The sequence below is a fragment of the Leptosomus discolor genome, chromosome 16 (genome assembly GCF_034619465.1).
Source record: "Leptosomus discolor isolate bLepDis1 chromosome 16, bLepDis1.hap2, whole genome shotgun sequence".
Taxonomy (NCBI): Eukaryota; Metazoa; Chordata; class Aves; order Leptosomiformes; family Leptosomidae; genus Leptosomus; species Leptosomus discolor.
The window spans coordinates 1,736,853-1,757,762 of record NC_141406.1 but is presented as its reverse complement, the minus strand read 5'-3'; the positions used below and the strand labels follow the sequence as shown (position 1 = coordinate 1,757,762).

The 20,910-nt window shown below is 46.5% G+C and overlaps 1 protein-coding gene and 1 long non-coding RNA gene across 5 annotated transcripts in view; one reads left to right on the top strand and one right to left on the bottom strand.

The window, feature by feature from the left end:
* Positions 1 to 6,187: 6,187 nt before the first annotated feature.
* LOC147414285 (uncharacterized) lies at positions 6,188 to 7,829 on the bottom strand. The gene is made up of 3 exons (XR_015183930.1): positions 7,765 to 7,829; positions 7,233 to 7,321; positions 6,188 to 6,321 (listed from the first exon to the last, which is right to left on the bottom strand). It is a non-coding gene; the product is annotated as an uncharacterized LOC147414285 (long non-coding RNA).
* Positions 7,830 to 8,086: 257 nt separating this feature from the next.
* The window catches only part of MTMR3 (myotubularin related protein 3), a 79,464-nt gene continuing 66,640 nt past the window's right edge, over positions 8,087 to 20,910 (top strand). For 2 of the 4 annotated variants that reach the window (XM_086474067.1, XM_086474058.1), the window contains exons 1-2: positions 8,087 to 8,155; positions 8,868 to 8,911. The gene's annotated coding sequence lies outside the window, so the exon portion shown is untranslated. Of the gene's footprint in view, positions 8,156 to 8,867; positions 8,912 to 19,346; positions 19,396 to 20,910 lie in introns of those variants that run through there. The other 2 variants (XM_086474063.1, XM_086474066.1) reach the window with 2 other exon arrangements.

Below are 20,910 nucleotides of genomic sequence, written 5' to 3'. Positions count from 1 at the left end.
AGCGGGGAGTGGCCATGCGCCAGAGGGTTTTGGCAGTGCCAGGGGAGGAGGCCAGCTGCTCGCTGCTGCTCCCGGCCCTGGCCCGGCCGGCGTCCCCCGGCTCAGGCACTGCCGCGTTCTCCCAGGCAGGGGGGCAGCACGGGCAGGGGCTGTGGATTTGACCTTTAAATGTCATGATGCGTTGTCCAGAACCTGCCATTTTCACCATTCCTTTGCCATACTTTGAATGACTAAATTTAAATGAAATATTTATTATTTCTACTTCTCAAATGTCACCACTCAAGGCAGGCCCTTGGGCTGGAGCCCTGGCACCAGCACGCTGGGCAACACAACCTGCCAGACCAAATGGTGTCAGTAGTGGTGCCAGATCCAGGTTTGCCCCGATGGTTTAGCGGAGGTAACGTTTGGGAACTGAAACACGATTCCCTTGCAACGGCATCTGTTTGTTTCCCCTTCTTTGCCAACCTTCCTCCAGAGCAGTGGCGATGCTCCAAGGGACTCGGTGGGCTTCGAATCTGCCATCGACCTGTTTGGAATCACTATTCCTCTTTTTGGGTGGGGCTTTTTTTGGTTACCTTACTAATTGTGTATTACCTACTGGACTGGGAGCCTCTGCCCAACTGTGGCTGATATTAATCATGTATGTACGACCAAGTTAGATAATTACACATATACCCATTATTTGTACAAATTGCATTTAAGCTGGCAAAGAAAAAGCGCATCCGTTCCCCTGCGTCCAACATGCCAGAGGCCTTTAACACTTCACAACAGTAAAAGTCAAATCCGAAATCTCAACGGAAAGCTCACCTTCCTGAGCCCAGCTGCGCGGGGAGCTGCTGGCCCCTCCTGCGCGGGTGAGGCAGAGCACTGAGAGCAGCTCACGCTGCAGGCTGCCAAAAAGTCCCCGTTCCAAGGTTTGATCCAGAGCCGTCTGAAGCTACTGGGCAAGGTCCGAAGTGGAGAACTTCTCCAGACAAAAGCTTTTAGAAATGGAGCTTTTATTAAATGTATCCTTCTTCAGTATAATTCACGGATGGGGGGGATTTTCGGTGCCGAACGTGACGGTGCAGGTTATCAGATGTCACAAGTCAAGGCCTGGGAAGGGTGCCCTGGTTCCGGCAGGTACCCACCAATGATCTCCTTGAGCCCATTTGTGCCGGGAGGACACTCCCGCCTCTGCCAGCGATATGGCACCAAACCAGCCCTTTCACGTCAAGCAGCACAAAAAGCACCAGGAGGAGGATTGAAACACCGGAGCGACCCCAGGAATGTGCTCCCGGCGGTCAGTTTGCCTCCTCAGTCCGTCACGAACACTGCAACGTGGCGTTCTGCTTCCCGAACAGCACCCGGGTCCCACTGTTCCTGCAGCTTCCCAAATTCCCCCTCAAAGTCCCAAATGGCAGCCTGGGGGCCGGTTGCAGCAGCTGCCTTACCTCTGCACAGTCGCGGAAGATGGCTGGTTTGCCCCTGCTCGCACGGTAGTCTCAGTGGTTCCGGGGCCAAGTGACTTCCTTCCCCACCGCAGACCAGGCGAGGCACTCCTGCCGTCCCTTCTTTTCTCCAAAAGGACATCACGGAGGGTTAACAACAGCAGCCTGCCCGCAAAGAAGAACAGACACAAAGTGAGAGAGTTATGAAATGACCAGAGGAAGATGTCAGTGTAATCTAAAAAAGTCACAGCCACAGATACTAACGCGCAAAGTTGTGGAAATTGGCTGTTACATTTTCTAAGCAGCTGACACGCCACTACAGTCACAAAGCTCAGTCAGTCCAGCCCTGGGCTTTGCAATTTTTCAGCCCGGCTCTACTTTTCCCTTTTTTTCCCATTTTATCTTAATTATAGACACATTAGCTTATCAAGGACTAATGGAGTTCTGAGCCTTCCACAGCATGTCCTAGGCAGTCACACATACAGAGGTGTCACCACTTAACGATTGACCTGAGGGATCCTACAATGATTTGTTAACTATTTTTTCAATTTCCCCGTCATTCTCCAATCAACCCCCTTTAAGTAGATTCTGAGCGTAAAGTCTCACTGTAGGATATCTTTTATTTTGGTCACTAATGAAAGACACCAGGGATGGCCCAAAATACTTCTCGGTTCACTCTCTGTGGGGCATGGCGCTGCGCAGGGGCAGAGCACCAGCCCCCTCTTCCTCCGAGGGGCTGTGGGCACAGCGGTCGCCACCAGCGTAACGAAGGAGTTGCTCAACTGCTGAGAGCTTTAATGGCGCAAGTTCCTGTGGGTGGGAACTCCCTCCTCTGCCACCTGCGCCCTCCGGCAGGCACAGTCCTGAGCGGGTTACCAGCCTATTTCTACAGTAAAGAATTATCACTTAAGATATTAAGTTAAAATAAATCATTTTCTAATGATCCTTGAAGCAGCTGCTCTGATCAGACAGCTGCTTAGCCTCTCTGGGCCTGGTGTTCCTCTTCTGTGTGATAGGATAATAACAACTATCCACGTCAGGGGGAAGGATCTCAAGGGTGCTTATTAAAAATATATATGCTTTATTATTAAAAGCATTTTTCAGGCAGCATTGTTGTAGCAACACAGCACCTGACACAGCTTAAAATTGTGTCAGTTAACTTTCCAAAGACAAGCCACGTTCAGCATAAAATGCTTTGAACGTTTTACTTATATTTAGCTCACTAGACAAACACTATGGATTATTAGTCTTTTTAAGACTTTTTAAGTATAAAAAAATAATATAAGCACACATAACAGGCGACTTCCAAGCATCCTGCCCACGCTGACCCGCTGGCCTCGCTGCAGTATTGATGTCTTCAGCTTTCCCTTCTGGGAACGAAACACCTCGCCCAACAGAGGCGTCATCCATCGCCCGTCATCCATCGCATCCATCTGCGCTCACGGACCCGAGCCGAGCTCACGTGTTCCCCACAAATCCTGCCATGAGGTGCTGTCCTGCCTTCCGCAGTCAGGCACAGAACGTCATCTGCTGAGCTGCTGGACGCGGCTGGGTTCTCACATGCCAGCCAGCTCATGCATCCCTGCGGAGCCAGGCTCTGAGGGCTGTGCTCCCTCCTGGACACACTCTCCCCAAAGCCGTTTTCAGTATTTGCTCAAAAATCTTGTAGCTGTCGCACTGAACTTGAAGTTCTCAGGGTCCCCCAAATCTTCATATTTGATTAGTCCTGTGATAAACCTCTTGATGTGTAGCTGTAGCCAAGACGGCTTCGCTGTGTTCGCTTCCCTTCAGCCAAGTGTCACTAACAGCACAGCTGGTTTCAAAACAGGGATATTACATGACAAAAAATCTGAAACCCAGACTGTTGGAAAATGTTCTGACAAAAATGATACGTACGTAACAAAAATCTTGTTATTCTCAAATTATTTGTCTACTTTTCAAGGGAATGAGTCAGAGCACCCGGTTTTTGGGCCCCACCAGGCCGGCTGATGGAGCGGGCGCCTCTCAGCTGGCACATGTTAGTCAGGGGTGGCCTTGCGCCGTGCTGCCCCTGATGCTCTCACCGCCTGCCGTTCGGGTTAGAGGAACAATGAAATAACTGCTCGTTCGGTGGGAGCGGAGAGAACGGGAGCACCTACACAATGAGGAGCACAGGACAAACACAGTGGTCAGAGACAGGGCTGAGCGCAGCGTTCTGTTCAGGCTTTCATAAAAATAAAAGGAGAGTAAAACATCAAAGTAAGGTAAAAGGTGAAAACCCAAACAAAATGGGAGAGAAAGGATGAAGAGAGCTGCTTTTGGGTACAAAACTGGCCAAAGAAGCCTGTTTGGAGTCCTGGGAAAGGAAACTACCCTGCGTTTGATGACCTGACTGCTCTGACAGAATGAGGACTTGGTGTGGTGTTTGTTTAAGACATATCTGACCTGACCATCAGTTTTCCATCCAAACAGAAACAGCCCACAGAGGCCGAGTTTGGCCGTCTGGATCACACGAATGAAGTGTGTTGAAGGTTACCGGGTGGTAACAGGGGCAGGGAAGTACCTGACACGCGCTGGATTTTGGCATTTCTCACTGTGCTGGGTGCAGATGACTCAAGGAGTGCATCTCATACAGGATGGGCACAAGAGCTGGCCTCTGGGGGGATGATCTGAGGGACTAGGGTGGGATGATCTGGAGCAGAAGGCTCTCAGCCTCCACCACGACCATATGCAGACGTTAAATGCTGAGTACAGCCAACACCTCAAATGACTTTTGCGTTGCCACTGCAGCCCAAAGAGTATCTTTCCACGTCAGGTACCCCTTTTCTTTTCCTAAGAAGCCAACCAGGAACTCAGTGGCTGTGTCTCAAACAGGACGAGAGGTTTGGAAAGGACTCGTTGGGTCCTTAGGGTCAGGTCTCAGCTCTTGGTGGCAACTGCATCAGGGTGAGGCAGCTCTGGGAAGGATGACCCAGAGCCTCGGGACTTGGGCTGTTGGAAGCTCTGGTGTTCTCGTGTTTCAGCCCAGACTTTTCATGGCCATCGGATACTCGTTTTCTCTTACACTAACATCACCCTTGCTCTTAAGGGACATGTGTTTACTTCTGTGTTTACTCCCTGAAGTTTCATAGAGAACGACTGTATCCTTTCTCAGCACTTGTTTTTTTGGCTAAACAAATTATTTCAAGATCTTTACATAAGAAAAAAATCAGGATTACCCTGTAATTATTCTCCAGTCACATTTTAAGTTTGTCTCCCTTGATTAAAAGTGACCAGAGCTGCATGCATAAGTTCAGAGGAGGCTGCAGCAGAGCTTTGTATAATGGTATTAACATTTTCCCCTTCTCCTGGAAATATCTCAGTTGATACGTGCTTTTCGTCAGAGCTGCTTCATATTGGGAGTTCGCAGTCATCTTGGGATCAACAAATACACCCAGATTTTTCTCTTCTTCCGTCATTTCCAACTGATGAGCTCCCAGCTTGCAGCAGAGATTCTTGTTAGTAATTCCCAAGGGCATGACCTTGTACTTTCCACTATTAAATTTCATCCCCTTCCCAATGTGCCAGCACTCAATGTTACCCAGCTCTCCCAGCCCTACAGATCCTCCCTCCACACTGCTGGTGCCTCCCAGCTTTGTGCCATCAGCAAGTGCCATCAGCTCGCTCCCACCTTTTGTTTCAAGGCCTGTCTGAAGAATACTGCACAAGATCAAAGGAACGTGGGACCTGTCTTGCGGGGCCAGCCGGCGGTGCCTGGGGTCCAGCACTGCCGTGCTGCTCCGGAGCCCAGCTGCTTTCTGCTCTCTCCTCCCTTTATGCTCCCTGCGCGTCCACAGGCAGGGTACGTTCGAGGTGACTTCCTCACCTTTTCCATGTAGCTCTTTTGTTATGGACTTGTTCTCCATTAATTTACTGAATACAGTTTTGAACCTCCTGATAGCCTCCAAGTAATTTCTTCAGCAGCTCAGCTCCGCCCTCCCAGTCTGCCTTCCCACCCCAACTCTTGTCATCTGTCCGTAGCTGCCGACCTGCCATAGTCCCCCAGCTGAACTATACCTTTGCTATGTGGCGTTGTTTTTAATACCATATTAAATGCAGTTGGATTAAATCTATCGTATATTGTCTAGAAAACCATTATCAAAGGCATAATCTTAATTAAATGCACTCTAACTTTAGTAAAGCTATGTCGCATTTGTACTTTATTTTCCACTTACTTGTCTGTCCCCAACTACTTGTCCCTTTACGTTCTTTTCTGAGCTTTTAATGTTCTCACGGTCAGACTAACAGTGTCTGAATGACTGGATTGCTTTTCTTCCTCCTGCTTAAACCCAGCTAGTGCTTTGGTAGTTCTTGGTAATTCGTTACCACCCTCAACCTGACAAATTAAAAACTTTGCACTGGATGAGAGAGGATCTGTTCCAGGTCCGTCAGAACTGTGGGCTTGGGAACACCTCGTTCCCTGAGCTGCGTGTCAGGTTCTCATAGGCCTTGCTCTCCCTTCGGGTACAGTAATTTCCATTTCCACAAAATAGTTCTCATTAGCTGTCATCCTCTGCCTCGATCATCATAGAAAATAGAGGCAGAAGTCATTTAACATGGGGCCATACCTAACATTTATTAAAAAATAGACTGGAACACAAGAAATGGAGAGACACAAAACTCAAGACGTGGAAAATCTCCACGGAATGTGTTTAACTGTGCCGGTAAGGATAATGCCAAAGACGCCAATTTGTGTCACTGAAATAAGCAGCTGGAAGCGCCCAGCTTTTCCCGTCACAGCGGCGGCACTCCAGCTAGTTCCCTCTCTTTAAAAAACAGAAGGAGCAACCAGCAGGTTCTGCTGTACAAAAGCCCCGGGTCTCCAGGATTCAGCTTCCTCAAGTAGGTCACATTTGATCTCCGTCCAGGCATACTGCAAAAGGCAACCGTTTAACTGGGACGTCTCAAAATTCATATTCTGCTTCCTAATGCTGTCAACACACATCCTTCTCAGATACAGCGATCCTGCCTGAACATTTTTTCATTGCTTTTGGGTATAAACAGGCCAGGAATCCTGTTTTTCCCTTCAGTTACCTGTATTTCTTCCAAAGTTGCTCTGAAGGTACATATTGACTTTCAGATCACATTTGCATTCAGATGATGGCTTGTTGTTGGAAAAAATCCCTTTAAAGGGGCTGATTAACTTCTTTTCAAATGTTTACTGTCCCTGACCAAGGGAGCGAAACTAGAACACAGCTCACTGTGTGGCTTATATCTGAGTTTAAAGACATGGGATCCTGTAGTTTGTATTGTTTGCTGTGAACATTAATGCTACTTCTAGCGTGACTTAATGACAGGCTGAAGTCCATCTGTTACAATGACTAGCCTTGGACTCAGAGGGAGAGTCCTGTGGATAATTTAGGAGTGCATTTTATAGTTACTTGCAAGCAAGCGTTTCATTTCAGTGCAAGGCGAACATGAGGAGCAGGTGGAAATATCTCTCAAAAGTACAACCTGACCTACATACAGTATTGTAAATTAAAGATATGTATAAAAATAAAACATTAATGATCTGTCACAGTTGCAACAAAACCCAGATATGAATCTCGCTGCTGAAAAGGAACTCCATTGCACAAGGCTTAGTTAAAGCTTCATTTTGGAAGCTGCACCGCTTCCTGCCAGCCATACCCTGCTGCCTCTGACACCGCTGCCATTTGCCTCTCAAGCTTTCTTGGGCCTTTCTGTTGCTTAACGCTCACATCCCGTTTGCTTTATCACTTGTCTCTCAATTTTCATGTATTTTTTGGCTCTCATGCCTTGTGTTGGCTCCCTGCTCTCCATTACCTCATGCTCTAGGAGCTGCAGGCGGCTCAGGGTGGCTTGGACGGTGCGTCTACGGATGGCATGGGGCCACACATGTTCTTGCAGCTGAGCTGAATGTCACAAAAGCAAAGGAGGAAAGCATCAGCCAGAAGACCTGGTGCGCAAGAGCGGCTTTTACAGTCAGACAGGGTGTTTCTCCAAGGGTCGCACGGGCTCTGGAGGACTCCTAAGGAGGACCCCAGGAGCGCAGGCGCCGCTGCCAGCGGATGCTGCGGGGCGTGGGCAGAGCTCGGCTCGCAGAGCTCCTTGGCTCCCGCAGCTCCCCTCAGCACCCAACTCCAGCCCGCTTCCCCCTGTTACCTGCCTCACAGGCTGGCCGAGGCGGCCGCATAAACCTTCTCCTGAGACACCTCCTGTAGCACCGCTTCGCACCTCACTGCCTCAGCAGGGCCCTGGGCTGCCGAGAGCCGGGCCGAGGCTGGCCTCAGCCAGCTGCGGGCGGTTAAGCACCCCCACAGGGTTATGAAAGGAGGAAGGAGGGAGCCACCCTCACCTGATGAGGGAGAGCAACTGCCGGGTTCTGGGATGGCCACCTCCCGAGGGGACGGCGAACGCCGAAAGGACGGTGTCGCCCGCCGCCGCTGCCCCTCAGAGCGGGGCGAGGCCGGACCCCCCTCAGAGCGGCGGCCGGGCCGCGGAGGGCGGGAAAGGCGCGCGCCCGGCCCGGCCCCGCCCCGCGGAGGAGGAGGAGGGAGGAGGAGGAGGCGGCGGTGTCGGGCGCGCGCGCGCTCCTGGCCCTGCCGTGCTCGCGTCCCGTGCGGCCGCCATGTTGTTGTGGCAGTGAGAGGCGGCGGAGGCAGCCAGGAGCCCGGCGACCCCGGCCCAGGCAGGAGGCCGCGCCCCGGGAGGGGGTGTGGGGGCTCCGCGCCATGCCCTGCCCCGCGGTAAGGAGCCGGCGGGGGCCTCTGGGCTCGTCAAGCGTCTTGCAGGGGGGTGGGCCGGCCTGCCGGGCCGGGGCCTGGAGGAGGACGGCCGGGCTGTCAGCTGCGGGGCTGCGGCCCGGCACGCCCCCTCGGCCCGCTGGGTGAGGGGCAGCGGCGGGGACCCGGCGCCGGCTCCCTCTGCTCCGCTTTGCGCGGCCGGGCCGCCGCGGGACGAGGAGGAGGAGGAGAAGGAGGCGAGCTGAGGCGCTCGCCCGGCACGGCGGCCGGGGGCGGCGGCGGCCTCCTCCCCGGGCAGGCGGGGATGCCGGCCGCGGGCCTGCCGCGGGGCGACGGCGCGGTCCTTCGCTGTGGGGTTCGGGCTGCCGGGCGGCGCGGACGGGGGGTGTGGGGGTGTGTTTGGGCTCCCCGCCTGGCCGGTGTCCGTGGCCCGTGGGCCTCACCGGGTGCCAGCCGCCTGGCTGCCCGTCCCGCGGGGGTGGCTGTCTCCCTGTTGCCCGTATAGCCGAGCTGAGGGATCGCCTCATACTGCTGGCAGCCGTGGTCCCGTGCTCGGTTTCTCCTGCTGCTTTGGCCGTGGTGTCAGCTGTGTTCAACTGTCCTTGTGCATGGGGCCAAAATTCCCGTTGCCTTTATAAGTCGAATTTGTTAAGGCTTTTTATTTACGTAGTTTTGGGGCTTTAATTGTGCCTCTTCCCCACATTCCTCCTAACAGTCCTGTTCTTTTGATGGGATCTGAGCAGATGTTGCCCTTCTCTGGTAAGTAGTGTTTTGCACCCCCTCTTTCCCCTGTTCCCCCCAACGTGGAGTTTAAGTTCTTGCATTGAAGTTGTTACATTTTCTGTTCGTTATTATAGGGAATGATGTTTTATCAACAGATGTCACATCTCTCTGGGTAGGAAACTGATTGCATGCACACTTCCCTCCCTGGTGGGGAGGCTGGGTATGAACTCGGAATTCTTGCAGACTTCGAGTCTGATAGGCACTCTTGTGTGTGCTTCAGCTGTTTGCTTTCTTGCGTGATGAGCCCAGGTAGCCATGTGCAGTGAGGCTTTCTTGTAGAAGAAAAGAGCTTGTCTAGTGAATCATGTCAGGTAGTGCTGAGTCTAGTGGTACAGCTTGGCTTTATGGTGAATATAAAGGCATATTTAAATGCCTAGGTGAGTCCCTTGGGAAGGGATGGTTGTGTGACTGGAGGAACTACGGCGGGTTTGTTGTAATACCTGTCATCCTCCAAGCTTTGGATAAAGGGCTGAGGTGCCTTTTGTCTGTTATTAAAGCATGTGCTGAAGTATTTGAAAATTAACTTTTTTGGTGGAGGTGAAGGAGTTTTTTATGAAGGAGTGCTTGTAGATAACTTGAGGGGAGGAGGCCGACATTTGATATCTGCACTGCTTCAGCTGTTACTGATCACAGTGGTTTTGGAAGCTAGAAAAAGTGCTTTCTTTCATAGTACAGGAAGTCCTGCGAACTGTAAGCGTTGAAACTTTCTGCAGATAAGTAAAGGTGGGGCATGGGATTCTAAAATGCTTTGGTGACAAGTGTTTTGGCATGCCTGCTTTGGGGTTTGGGGAGCAGCAAATGTGCTGAAAGAGTAACATTGGGCAGTGGTGTCTTTTTGAGCGATTGCACTAAAAGGTGCTCCTGTCCTGCTTCAAATTATAGGAGTGATAAACTGAGAATCAAGCGTAGCTCTCTTGCTGGCAGTGTTATAGGTACCTGTCTAGGATACTGTTAATATCCATTACAGTAACTATCTGCACTAGAAATTGTTAAAATACCAATGTTAGTCTGCTTAAATAATACTCTGTGCAACCCACAAATGATACCAAGTAGGTGGAATAGGAAATGGCCGTCCACAGCTGGGGGAGATGGAAATGGAGCATGCCCAAGTTTCTGAAGATAGAGGATACAATATGTTATCTCAGATCTCATTCCACCTACGTGCAACCAGGGTGGTGGAGAGAAGTATGTTGTCAGCCTTTCAAGAGTAGGAGAAACGTGGCTATGCAGTGCTTTGCTGGCAATTAACCCATAAAAAAGGAGTAAGTTAAGGAGAAGGGTATTGTTAGGCTGCTGGAGTAACAGGCAGAAGCCTTGACGAGTCTGCTGCAGCACAGAAGAAAGAATTGTCTCTGTGGAGAGGAACTGGGTTAGCATCCAGCACAAAGTTTGAGATCTCTTCAGCTGCAGAGGTCAAAGGGATGTGATGACTGTTTTCTGTGACTGTTCCTGCTCTGGTAACTTCCTACTGGGATGAGTAACTGGATCTGATGAGCTAGGGCCCTTGTGCTTGATATCGGTGGTGTCTTCCAGAGCATGTGACTCCACGTAGTGCCTTAGTGCTTATCACATATGTAAACTAGGATGAAAAGTTCTGATACTTAAATACGCACTTGTTTTATGGTTGCTTTCATTGGCTGAATTAAAGTATATGTTGTTTCTGTCAAAATAAGCTTCGAAGTACTACATTGTCTAAGCCATACTGTGCAATTGTTCCGCATTTGTCTCTAGCGGGAGTAGCGGGTGGGGTAGAGATCTGCTTGTTAGACCCCATATGGGTTTTAACTCTGAGAAATGAGCTTCATGATGTATAATTCCACCCCTGTTCTAGATATTGGTGCCATAACTTCCCAGTGCTGTCAGGAAACCTTTAGGAATATTCCTGGCACTCAATTCGTGCTGTAGTTCTTGCAAATTAACTGGATTGTTAAAAGGTAACTATTTCTTAATCTTTGTGGTGCTTCAAAGTTTCAGGGTAATGGAGTGGCTTGCATGAAACACCTAAAAGCGAAGTTAGTGCTAATTACGAATTTGAAAGACCGACTTTTTTACGGAGGCTTGCTATGCCCAGTAAAGAACCAGAGACCTCACGAAGACCTACAGCGTTACAGCTTCTGTCTTGGACGTGTTAATCCTGAACGATCCAAGATGGCCACGTCCTGGCTGGTGTATGGACTTGCATGCACTTCAGCTTCTGGTGTCTGTGCTTGCGGGGTAGACAGAGGTCACACACTGCGGCATCGGTTGGTGTCAACTGTCCTGGCTCAGAATGTAGTTGATAATAGAAACAGCCAAGACTTTGTCTCCTTGCTTTGGGGTCAGCAGCTGAGAAGGACTGAAGAATGTACTTGTAACCGTAGAAATCTAATTGTAAGCTACAGCATGAGTAGCCCAGACCTGTTCTTCTCCCTCTCTGATTAATACCTTCTGGTTAAGGAGGTGGACACCAGCTGGCTGTAGTGATTCTGGGAGGTGATGTTTTATCCCATAAGGAAGGCCTCAAGTCCCTGCTCCTCAGAACTAGAGGGAGGAGCAGCCTGTAGTAGCAGGGCAGAAATGTGGCATTACCTTGTTGAAACCAGTGGTATCTTTTGCCTTCAGGCTGTTATGAGGTGTCTGGGTTGTGTTGCTCTGAGCTAGAGGTGCTCTGTGCACCCTCAGTAAGTAGCAATATGTGCCTAGAAGTGAAGCGTGGAACTGCAGCGCCGTGCTATGTGAAGGGAGCAAGAGCAAAGCAGGAGGCTTTCTGGGCTGTTAATTGAAACGAATAAGCTATTTCTGGAGTCACTGATGTCCATCAAAAAGCACCGTTTTTAAAGGCTTAACTTAAAATACAATTTCTGATTCCTAGCTTTGGTTCATCTTCTGAAACACCTCTGACTTAGAATCTTAATGTAAAGTTTAGAAAGCAGCAGTTGGTTTGACGTGTGAAGGTGCAAGTCAAGCAGTTAACTGGAAGTAGACTCTGTAGGTCTTGCTGAGTGGGGCAACTGAGTACCTCGGAGGCATTGTTCCTCCTGAGGGGTGTTACAGCTGAAAATAGTTGCAACAAAGTAAGCTTGGTGTGATCCAGTTTGAAGTTTTTCTGAAATGTGTGTGCGAGTATGCATGTGTGAGCTAACTAATAGCTATCGTGTAAGTAGTGGAGCTCTTCCAAACTGATAAGGGAATTGCCTCCCCAACTCAGAAAGACTGCCAGGACAGGCTGTGCTTGCCCTTCCTTGGGAGATCTGGATTTTAGAAGACTTGAAGCTGGATGGCCTTTTTAAGTGATACTGCAGCTAAGCTTGTACAAGCTGCTGTATTGAACTATTACCACTTCTGGCAAAGTTAATACTTAGAAAAAGATTCTAGTGGAACTTAATTTTAGAGAAATTAGTCTGTTATTTCTCCTCTTGACAAGGAATGAAGTGAAAAGCTGTAAAGCAGCATTGATAAGATGGCTTGGGGCAGGTTGTTGTACAAGCTCCAGTCACGCCAGTAATGGCATGTGTCCTCAGTAACACATACTCATGGATCTTAAGTAGTATTAAACCACTTTTTTAAGATAAATTAAACCAAAAATACTGACCTACAAATACTTTAAAATATAACTTTGCAGTTCAGTGTGAGTTGAAAGAGGACAGAATATCAAAGAAATCAAGCTTTAGAGAAGTAGTAGGTGAGAAGTGAAGCAAGTTGTCTTGCCTTGCTCAGCACATCTCGCTGTTGCTTTCGGTGTTCGTTGTGATGGATTGACCAGCCATGATGAAAATGGAGTAGGGTAATGCTGTTGGACTGATTCAGCTGAGATGCTGATCTAACTGATGCTTTTACTGACTTTTGTGACATCAGTTCTTCATCAAATTATTCTCTAGTCTATGAATACCATGGTAGTGGTCAACTTCAGGGTTTTTAAGCTGTTATGTGTCTTGTGAAGCATTAGAACTAGTGCTAACTGTGAAGCCTGAGCTTAGCTTGGAAAGTTATTCTGTTGCCTATGGAATTAGGTCAATGATTAGCTAGGATGAAATCAGGAACTTGATGTCCCTGGCTACTTAAGAAGAGCTGGGCTTATTGGAGGGGCGGTCAGAACAGACCACCACCCTGACTGGGATGTGCTCTTCATAGTGAGAGCTGTAACAGGGAATGTTCAAATGTTTGAGCTTCTGAGACTGGACGGCAAGGCAGGCTGCCGTGGACCTCAGCTTCCAGAATATGGCCTGGAAGTCAGTGAATGTCCATGCAGGAAAGACTTGTGTTTGGATAATTGAACTTCAATATTTAACTGTCGTCTTCCTTCCTGGTGTGTATGTCGATCTCCAGCTGTATGTTCTGTGCTCCCCTCCATTTGGTTTCAGTCCAATCACTCTGGTGTCTTCTGCAGAGTGACAGTTTCCACAGGGTTGCATAGGGTTGGGTTCTCTGCAGAGTCTCCTCTAGTGTGGTGGCTGCTGTGTGCTTCTGGGGAGAACGAGTGGGAGCCTCCAGTGTGAGGAGAGCTGGAAAGCTCTTCTGCTTCGTGGGCAAGCACATGAATGTCAAAGCCCTTCTAGTACTGTCTTTTTTTATCTTCTGGCAGAGCTTTAAAATAAGAAGCTGTGATTGCATTTTAACTTGGTTACAGGAAGAATCAATTTAGATGTGCTCTTCTGCCTGCTGGATCGGGTCCCTGGGAAGGGCTGGGGTGATCAGCATACGTACTGTAAGATCCTCTAGGGTAGAAGTAGGATCTGGGTAGTTGGTTTCTTGAGCTGGGGCAGTTCTGCAGGTGTGTGGATCTCCAGCTAGTAGATCTAGGCATCTGGTAAACTCGAGGCTAAATGTGCTTGTGGAATGCTGGGATATCTTGAGCTTTTTTGTCTTGGTTTAACTTCAGATCTGTAGTTATTCTTTACTGGGACTGTCTCCAGCAGATGTGCAGGATCTACCCTCTCAGGTCCTATGTTGTTTAGCCCTTACTGGGAAAACAATTGGAAAAGACTCTCTTCAATATTCTCTCAGCTGCTTACTTTTCCAGGGAACAACACTGTCACAGTAACTTACTACCTGTACGTGCTTCTCCCATGCTGTGAGTACATTGTCCCCATGGATAAGACTTCTACCAAAGGCTTTCTTGTTGTGGTCTTTCTTACTCTATTTTAAGTGTGGAAAGGTTTTCGCCAGGGAAAGCCAGTGTAAAGCTATACATCGTGCTTTAACTGAGAATTCTGAAAATGAAATAGCTTGAAATGGAGATCTCTAGGGTGCCTGTCTGTATGGTGAGGTCTCTTGTGTATACAAGTCTCATAGTCTCTTTAAGTATTTTTGCTTTTGCTGGTACCCTGCAACGTTTAGTTCCTAGAATATATAGTCGGTATGGGGGGAAGTAATGCACTTCAGGTTGAATTTGTGGAGGTGGACTGCTGCCTTGCCATAATTAAGTCTTTGTAGTTTTTATTTCTAATACCAGAGGTTTATGCACTAGTATAGACATTATTTATAGAAACACTGTTAAAACAGTTTTCGGTTGCCCTTTTGTGGGCCTCACTTGCTTCTCCAGCTTTGGGACTGGAAACTAGGGCTAGAAGCAAAGCATTAATTCTGTAGCGTTACCTGAAAGGACAGAGCTTCGGGAAGAAATAACTTTTTCTCTCCCTATGCCTTTAAAAGAAGGTTTTGACTCCTGTATCGGCTGGGAAAGGGCAGACTCTTGACAGAATGAGATTGTTTTCTCTAGTGCTGCTTTCTCCACTTGTGGAAGTGCCTGGGGGAAACTGCTGCCAGCCACCTGTGTGAGGAGAGGACAGAAATGTCTGTCTGTGTGCTGAAAGGCGTGGGTTGAAATTGAGCCTGTGAAGACAAGATGCTTGGCTTTCTGACTACCCTTGGAGAGTGGAGCAAAGGCAGGACTTGCCTGCAGGGCATTTTACATTTGTTATCTCCCCAGCTTGCCCCTGTGAGCAGCCTTTTATGTAGGGGTGATATGGGTCATAAGCCTCCCCAGTCCTGTGAGTATGACTCCTCAGTTTCTCTGTGGTTTGACTGTTCTGTGCAAGTAGGAGTCTTATTTTTGGGGGGGTTTCTGTACAACTGTGGCAGGATTTCAGAAAATAGATGGAAAACCAGATCTTTCTGTGAGCTTTATCGTGTAGAGTTTAGCACCTCATAGGTCAAGGGTGGACTACTAGAGTTTTGATTTCAGTTATTTAGTTGCTAGATATCGTAGTTGAAGAGCTGAGTGAAACTGAAGGCCAAATTAAAGAGAGATTAGGAACAATTTATTTGCACCTACTGTAACACTGGAAGTGCTTATGACTGGAGTCTTAATACCTTTAACATCTAACAGTGGGTGTTACGTGGGTAAGATAACTTCCAGTACTTCTGAAGTAAAGCCTCAGTTTTGTTGTACAGAAGGTGTTAGAATGACCCAGTGCTAGTTGACCTGGTATTAAGCTCTGTTCTAGTTTAGGTCCTGAGCTGCTCACAGAAGTGGTCGCAGCTAGGTTTGGAATTGATGGAAAGCATCTCCCTGGAATTTTCTGTCTGGTGGTTAGAAGGGGACCAGCAGCCTGACTCTCCTTGTTTTCTCTGCAAGTAGCTCAAGAAAGGGAGTAAGCTAGGTGCTGTGGCTGTCTGATTCCATCTCTTGTAGCCGTAATTGACCTAAATGTGTACCTGTGAAAGCTTTGCTTATTGCATTGCTATCTGTAAGCCTGTAATTGCTGTCATTGAAACTTAAGCCTGAGATAAAACCAGGTGCTGTGAAGTTCTGCTGTTTCTAATTATACTGTTTGTTGCATCCTTCAGAGGGTGTTTGCTTTGAGACTTTTCAGACCTAGTTCTAGATTTGTTGCAGCTGGAAACTGTCCTCAGTTTTACTTGCTTCCAACCTTCAGTGTCTTCTCTGACTTTCAAAACTGCGGTTGTCAAAGCTGACTTTTACTGGTCTGGGTTCTTTGTAAGTTCAGGCTTTTAAAATTCTTGTCTATTGCCTGATGAAGAACAGATGAGCCAACATGAGAGGCTATGAGAAGAAAACTCACTTGCCATATTGCAGAACAGCTTTGCTTGGAAATTCAGGTGAAGACATTGCTCTACCCATTTTGCAGTCGAAGGTTGCAATGGTCTGACTAGAGTAGAAACACGGTTTAAGTGGTGTGAGCTGACAGCTTTGATTTTAGTCTTCTATTTGAGTTTTGCTTGTTTCCTTTTTTTCACTTCTGAGAACAAATATCTTAGTGTAATGTATGCATTGCTGAACTTTTGATCCAAGAACCCTGACTAAAATGTCTAAGCAGATGGCATTTCTAGGTTAGTTTGATTGTTTTCCTTTAATAAATGGAAGCTGAAAGCAAGTGAAGTGTACTTAATGTAAACTTGCAAGTTTATTGCCTCTGCTTGCAGACCTTTTACTTTTTTCCATCTAAGCACTGTGCATGTTTGTTGTTTTTAAGAGTGGATAAGCTTTTCATCAAATTAATGACTAATCCTTATCAAATAAGCATTCATCTTTAGAATTAAGCGTTCCTCTTCTTTATTTGTATGGTGATTGGTGGATGTACTAGTCATGAGTACATTTGAGAATTCTGATTCTTAATTTTCTCTCACTGCTGGTAGCAGGAATTTGCTGTGAACAGGGCATTATATTCTGGTTGGATACCCATTATAATTAAATTATCATCTTTGTCTATGTTCAGTGAACCTTTCGTTGAGTAACTTCCAAAAGAATGCACCTTTTTGCACTTTGGGAAAATCTGAACTCTGAGGAAAAATGAGGAAGATGAAACAAGGTGCATATTTTGAGGTCTGCTAGGCTTTCGTTGTAGGCTTGGCTAATGGATTATGGTCAAGGCATAGTTGTTTTCTAATGCAGACTACAATAGCTTGCTTGTTTTCTTTTACTCTGGACTGGAATCTCTTAATCCCTTCAGACTCAAGCATGAGTATCACATGATTTGGAGGTGTTTGGTTAGTGTACTTCACTGCTGCAGAGCATCCCTGTACATAACAGATGAGTAAATTTGGACTACAGAGAGTAGCCCCGTGGAAATTTTCAGTTTGGGAGATCCATGTCTAAGTGTTTAGTATTTTGTTGCTGGGTTGTGTTCTGGCAAAGTTAGACTTCTAAGTAAGGAGATCAGATTTCTGCTCTAAAACTCCTTTTTCATGAGAAAAAGGACTACAGCTTCAATATACTGGTAGTATATCTGTATGTTCAGTATACCTGCAAATGCTCAAACCATGTATTAGGGTATTTGTATGGAAACTTCCTTGCTGGAAAACCAGTGGTACAGCCAATCATAGGTCCTTCTTTCAGAATCTGTGACCATGTGGGACATCAGTGGATATAGCTGTATAAGTAATACTCCTAAACCCTTGTTAAAGTAAAAGAAGAGTGATAAATAGTCATTAACAGAGAACTTCAGAAAATAGTAGCTGCTTGTGTAGCTGGATAATGGTGCCCACATGCCTGGTCACTGCACGTTGCTCCCCCTCTTTGGTTCTGCAGGTTTTAGTAGCTGGAACCAAAATATCTTCCACATGTAAACTGTAATTTTAGCTTTCAAATGACAGGATGACTGTTGATACTTGATGTGGGTAACTGCTCAGCACTGATCTAGTGAGAGGACTTGACAAGATCAGTATGTTGTTGGGGTTTTCTAAAATAGAAGAGGATTCCCTGAAATGCTGAAATATGGTAATGAACTGAGGATGGTAAAGAAACTCCAGTGAGTTAGAAGGTGCTGATCCTGACTCTTGGTGGTGCTTTTGCAGGGTTTGGTATGTTAAGGACAAGATCACTTGACTTAAATTGCTTTGCTTGGAGTAGCTTCAGTAACTGATTCTACCAGTGGCTGATGTCTCCTTGTTCCCAAGCTGTTTCACTCACATCAAAAGAAACGCAAAAATAATTGGGGAAGCTCTGGTTGTGGTGGCTCTATACTTAGCTCATTACTCCAGGCAAATTATCTTTTTGCTTCTCAAGTGTTGACTGGTGGGCTGGTTTGAGCTGTCTGCCTTTCAATTGCTAGGTCATTCTAACTCCTCTGCAATGTTCCTATTGCATAGGCACGTCTTCCGATGAACTCTTGAAAGGCTGGCGGTAACCAAACAGTGGAAGGCTCTAAGGATGAGAATTCTTCAGGAATTCACTGAGGAAAAAGCAATGTCGAACCTGCTGTTATAATCAGCTTGGAGTAGGAAGCAATCCTGAAGCCTGCTCGATAGGATGCTGGCCTGCAGAGGGTGGTTAGGTTCACTGCTGTCACTGCACAGGCTGCTGCCTGAGTGGGCGGGTGTGGTGTTCATGTGCAGGGCTCGGCCTGGGGAGTTGTGGACAAAGGACAAAAGGGTTTTGCTTGATTTGACAAGTGTAAGATTGGTATAACACAGACAATAAGAGCTATTTCTTGCTTGCTTTTTTTAAGACTGTTTTTTTTTTTTAATAAGCTGTTTGTATAAGGTGCAAGTTCAGGTGCTCCCCTTGTTTCTGAGGGTTACACCCAGAGACCAGTCCTATTAATTTTAATAGTGCTATTGCATCATTCCTTAGACCGCCATGTTCTAATTCAGCACTAAGGTATGAAGACTTTTCCTCTTGCATAAGCCAACTTGATTTGCTCTGGTTGGGGAGGAAACAGTTTGGCAGCTCACTAAAGAGTAAGTTGCATGCTGCTGTGCCCTGTAGCTTATTTTTCTAAACATTACTAATTCAAGTTATTGTCCAGCTTTCTAAACTGCCTAGGCAGTACGTACGACTGCCTGAGGCTGGACCACTGCTCACAGAGGTAGTGATTATCTGGCCAGCCCTTGCTGAATGCCGTTCCCTTACTAGCATAGCTCTTGCTCCTAGACCCAAGTGGTTTGGCATTCAAATTAGAGACCTAGTAGAGCTAAGTCTCATGTGCTTGAACATACTTAAAGAGCCCCAAAATTGCAATGTGGCTTAATCTACCATGTCTCCTTTCAATTTCTAAGTATTTATAACAACTGTTATTATTTTTTCTAGTTCTTCCAACGAAATTTAGTTTTTAGTTTCATCATAAACGCTTGCTACCGTATGTCAATCCCAGAAGACCAAGTAGCGTACTGGTTAAGGAATACTTTTTCTAAAAATATGCTGAAGATCCAGTGACATTTGCTGTTGAGCTAAACTGACTACACTTACCAAAGGCAAGGAGAGCTAAGTTAAAACTTGCCTTGTCAAAAGAAGTTGGTCTTAAGTGACTGGTGTCATGAAAAGGGCAAGAAGGGACTTAAGATTTTTGTGCAAGAATTACCATATTAGAAGTGAGCAGGTGGGCTGGGGAGAATCTAGTTATGCTTACAGTTTAAAGAAAGGCCTAATGCCAAAAATGCCTCCAAAAACTAATTTATGTGCTTAAACTCCACAGTTTTTATACTGACTCTTGCCAAGACAATTAAAGAATTCCTGGAGCTAGTCTGAATTTCCAGGCTGGGTTTGGAGTGCAGGTGCAGGGAAACTCGAATCTCTTCAGGTAGGTTGGTGACTCTCAGTGGTTTTATTGCTGGAAAGATTTTTAGGAGTCTGAAGATGTTGCTCTGAAGCACACTTGTGCAGTTGCAGCTGTAGCCAACTGGTGTGTTTTACTGCTTGTCAAAGGTCAGCTTTTGAACTGGCATGGGTTGACTAACGGTAGACTTTAAATTGGTGCGGTGGCACTGGTTTTCTAGAACTTCGAGCTTTCTGTTTGAGTGTGGAAAACTTAGGAGGAAGAACAAGGTCCCTGTGTAGGGCTGGTGTTCTTAAGATCTGCTTCGCTATTTGTAGCTACCTAGGGCTGGTTCAGAGAAGGCTTGCTCAGCTGGATGAAGATCAACTATGGTAAAACAACTCGTCCATCCATCATGTCTGCAAAAGAAAACACAATCAACGTCATATTTCAATAGCAATTAGTCAGGTTTTGCCATTGTATTCTCCCCTAGGTGACTTCACGCTAAGTGTCGTTGAAAGACTTGACTTAGAGTTTGTACGTGTTGAAACAAATATGATGGCTTGAAACTTGTCTGAAGAATCGTCTGCTTGTTATCTGACTTCTGAAGAGCTGCTTTACCTGTAACCCCTCAAAAATCATGTTGATGGCTTCATTACTTTGATTTTTTTTTTAATAACACTTTTACCAGAACCCATAAAGAGTTTAAACAACTTACTGATAGTTTATTGCAAGTAAGAATGTGGAGGAGAAAGTTGTGAGTCTTTCTGTGAAGCTGGGAATCCATAGATCATGCTGTGTGAGTGACAGCTCAGCCTTTACATGGAATTCAGAGCATCTTTGCCATGTTATAAAAAGCTTGTTGCCTGGTGCTGATCTGTTCCTCCAACACAAAGCTTTTTGTAACCTTTAAACTCTGTAGGTATAGAATAAGGATTTATCCTGTTAAAACATGCACTTGTTTAGAGTTAGCTCCTACTCATTCACCTATGTCCTACATCTCTAGATCTCAGTTATTTAAATGCCAAGGTGTGTGTCACTCTAAACTTACAGGGTAGGTCAGTTTTTCCTTTGACAGAAAGTAAATGTGACCTGTAGCAAACAAACAGCTGTGTCTGTCTTGTTATAGCTTTTTCATTCTTCAGTTTTGTTTATGTACAGTGTTGATCTTCTAAATTAGGATTTAGGAGTTGGTCTGCCTGTGAAATACTGGAGATTTGTCCAAACACTTCTGAGATGAGTGTCTTAACTTCAGCTTTATCTTGGAAGTGATGTATTTTACGTTATTACCTGATGTCAATTTTAAATGTTTTCTTTTTGGAGAGGAGTGGAGAAAAATACTTGCTGATGTCTCATTGAAACAAAATAGGCTGGGTACATACTGTAACATCCACTGGGTATATGGAACAACTTAAAAATGAAGTACTTGATGATGTAGGTTTGAGTGGAAGGGTCTGAAGGCTTCAATTCTGCAGTAAGGAATGTCTTCTAATTTGTCTAGTTAGGTTTGTCCTACTTTCAAACCTCACTGAATTTTTGAAGGAAGAAGCAGCAGGTTTT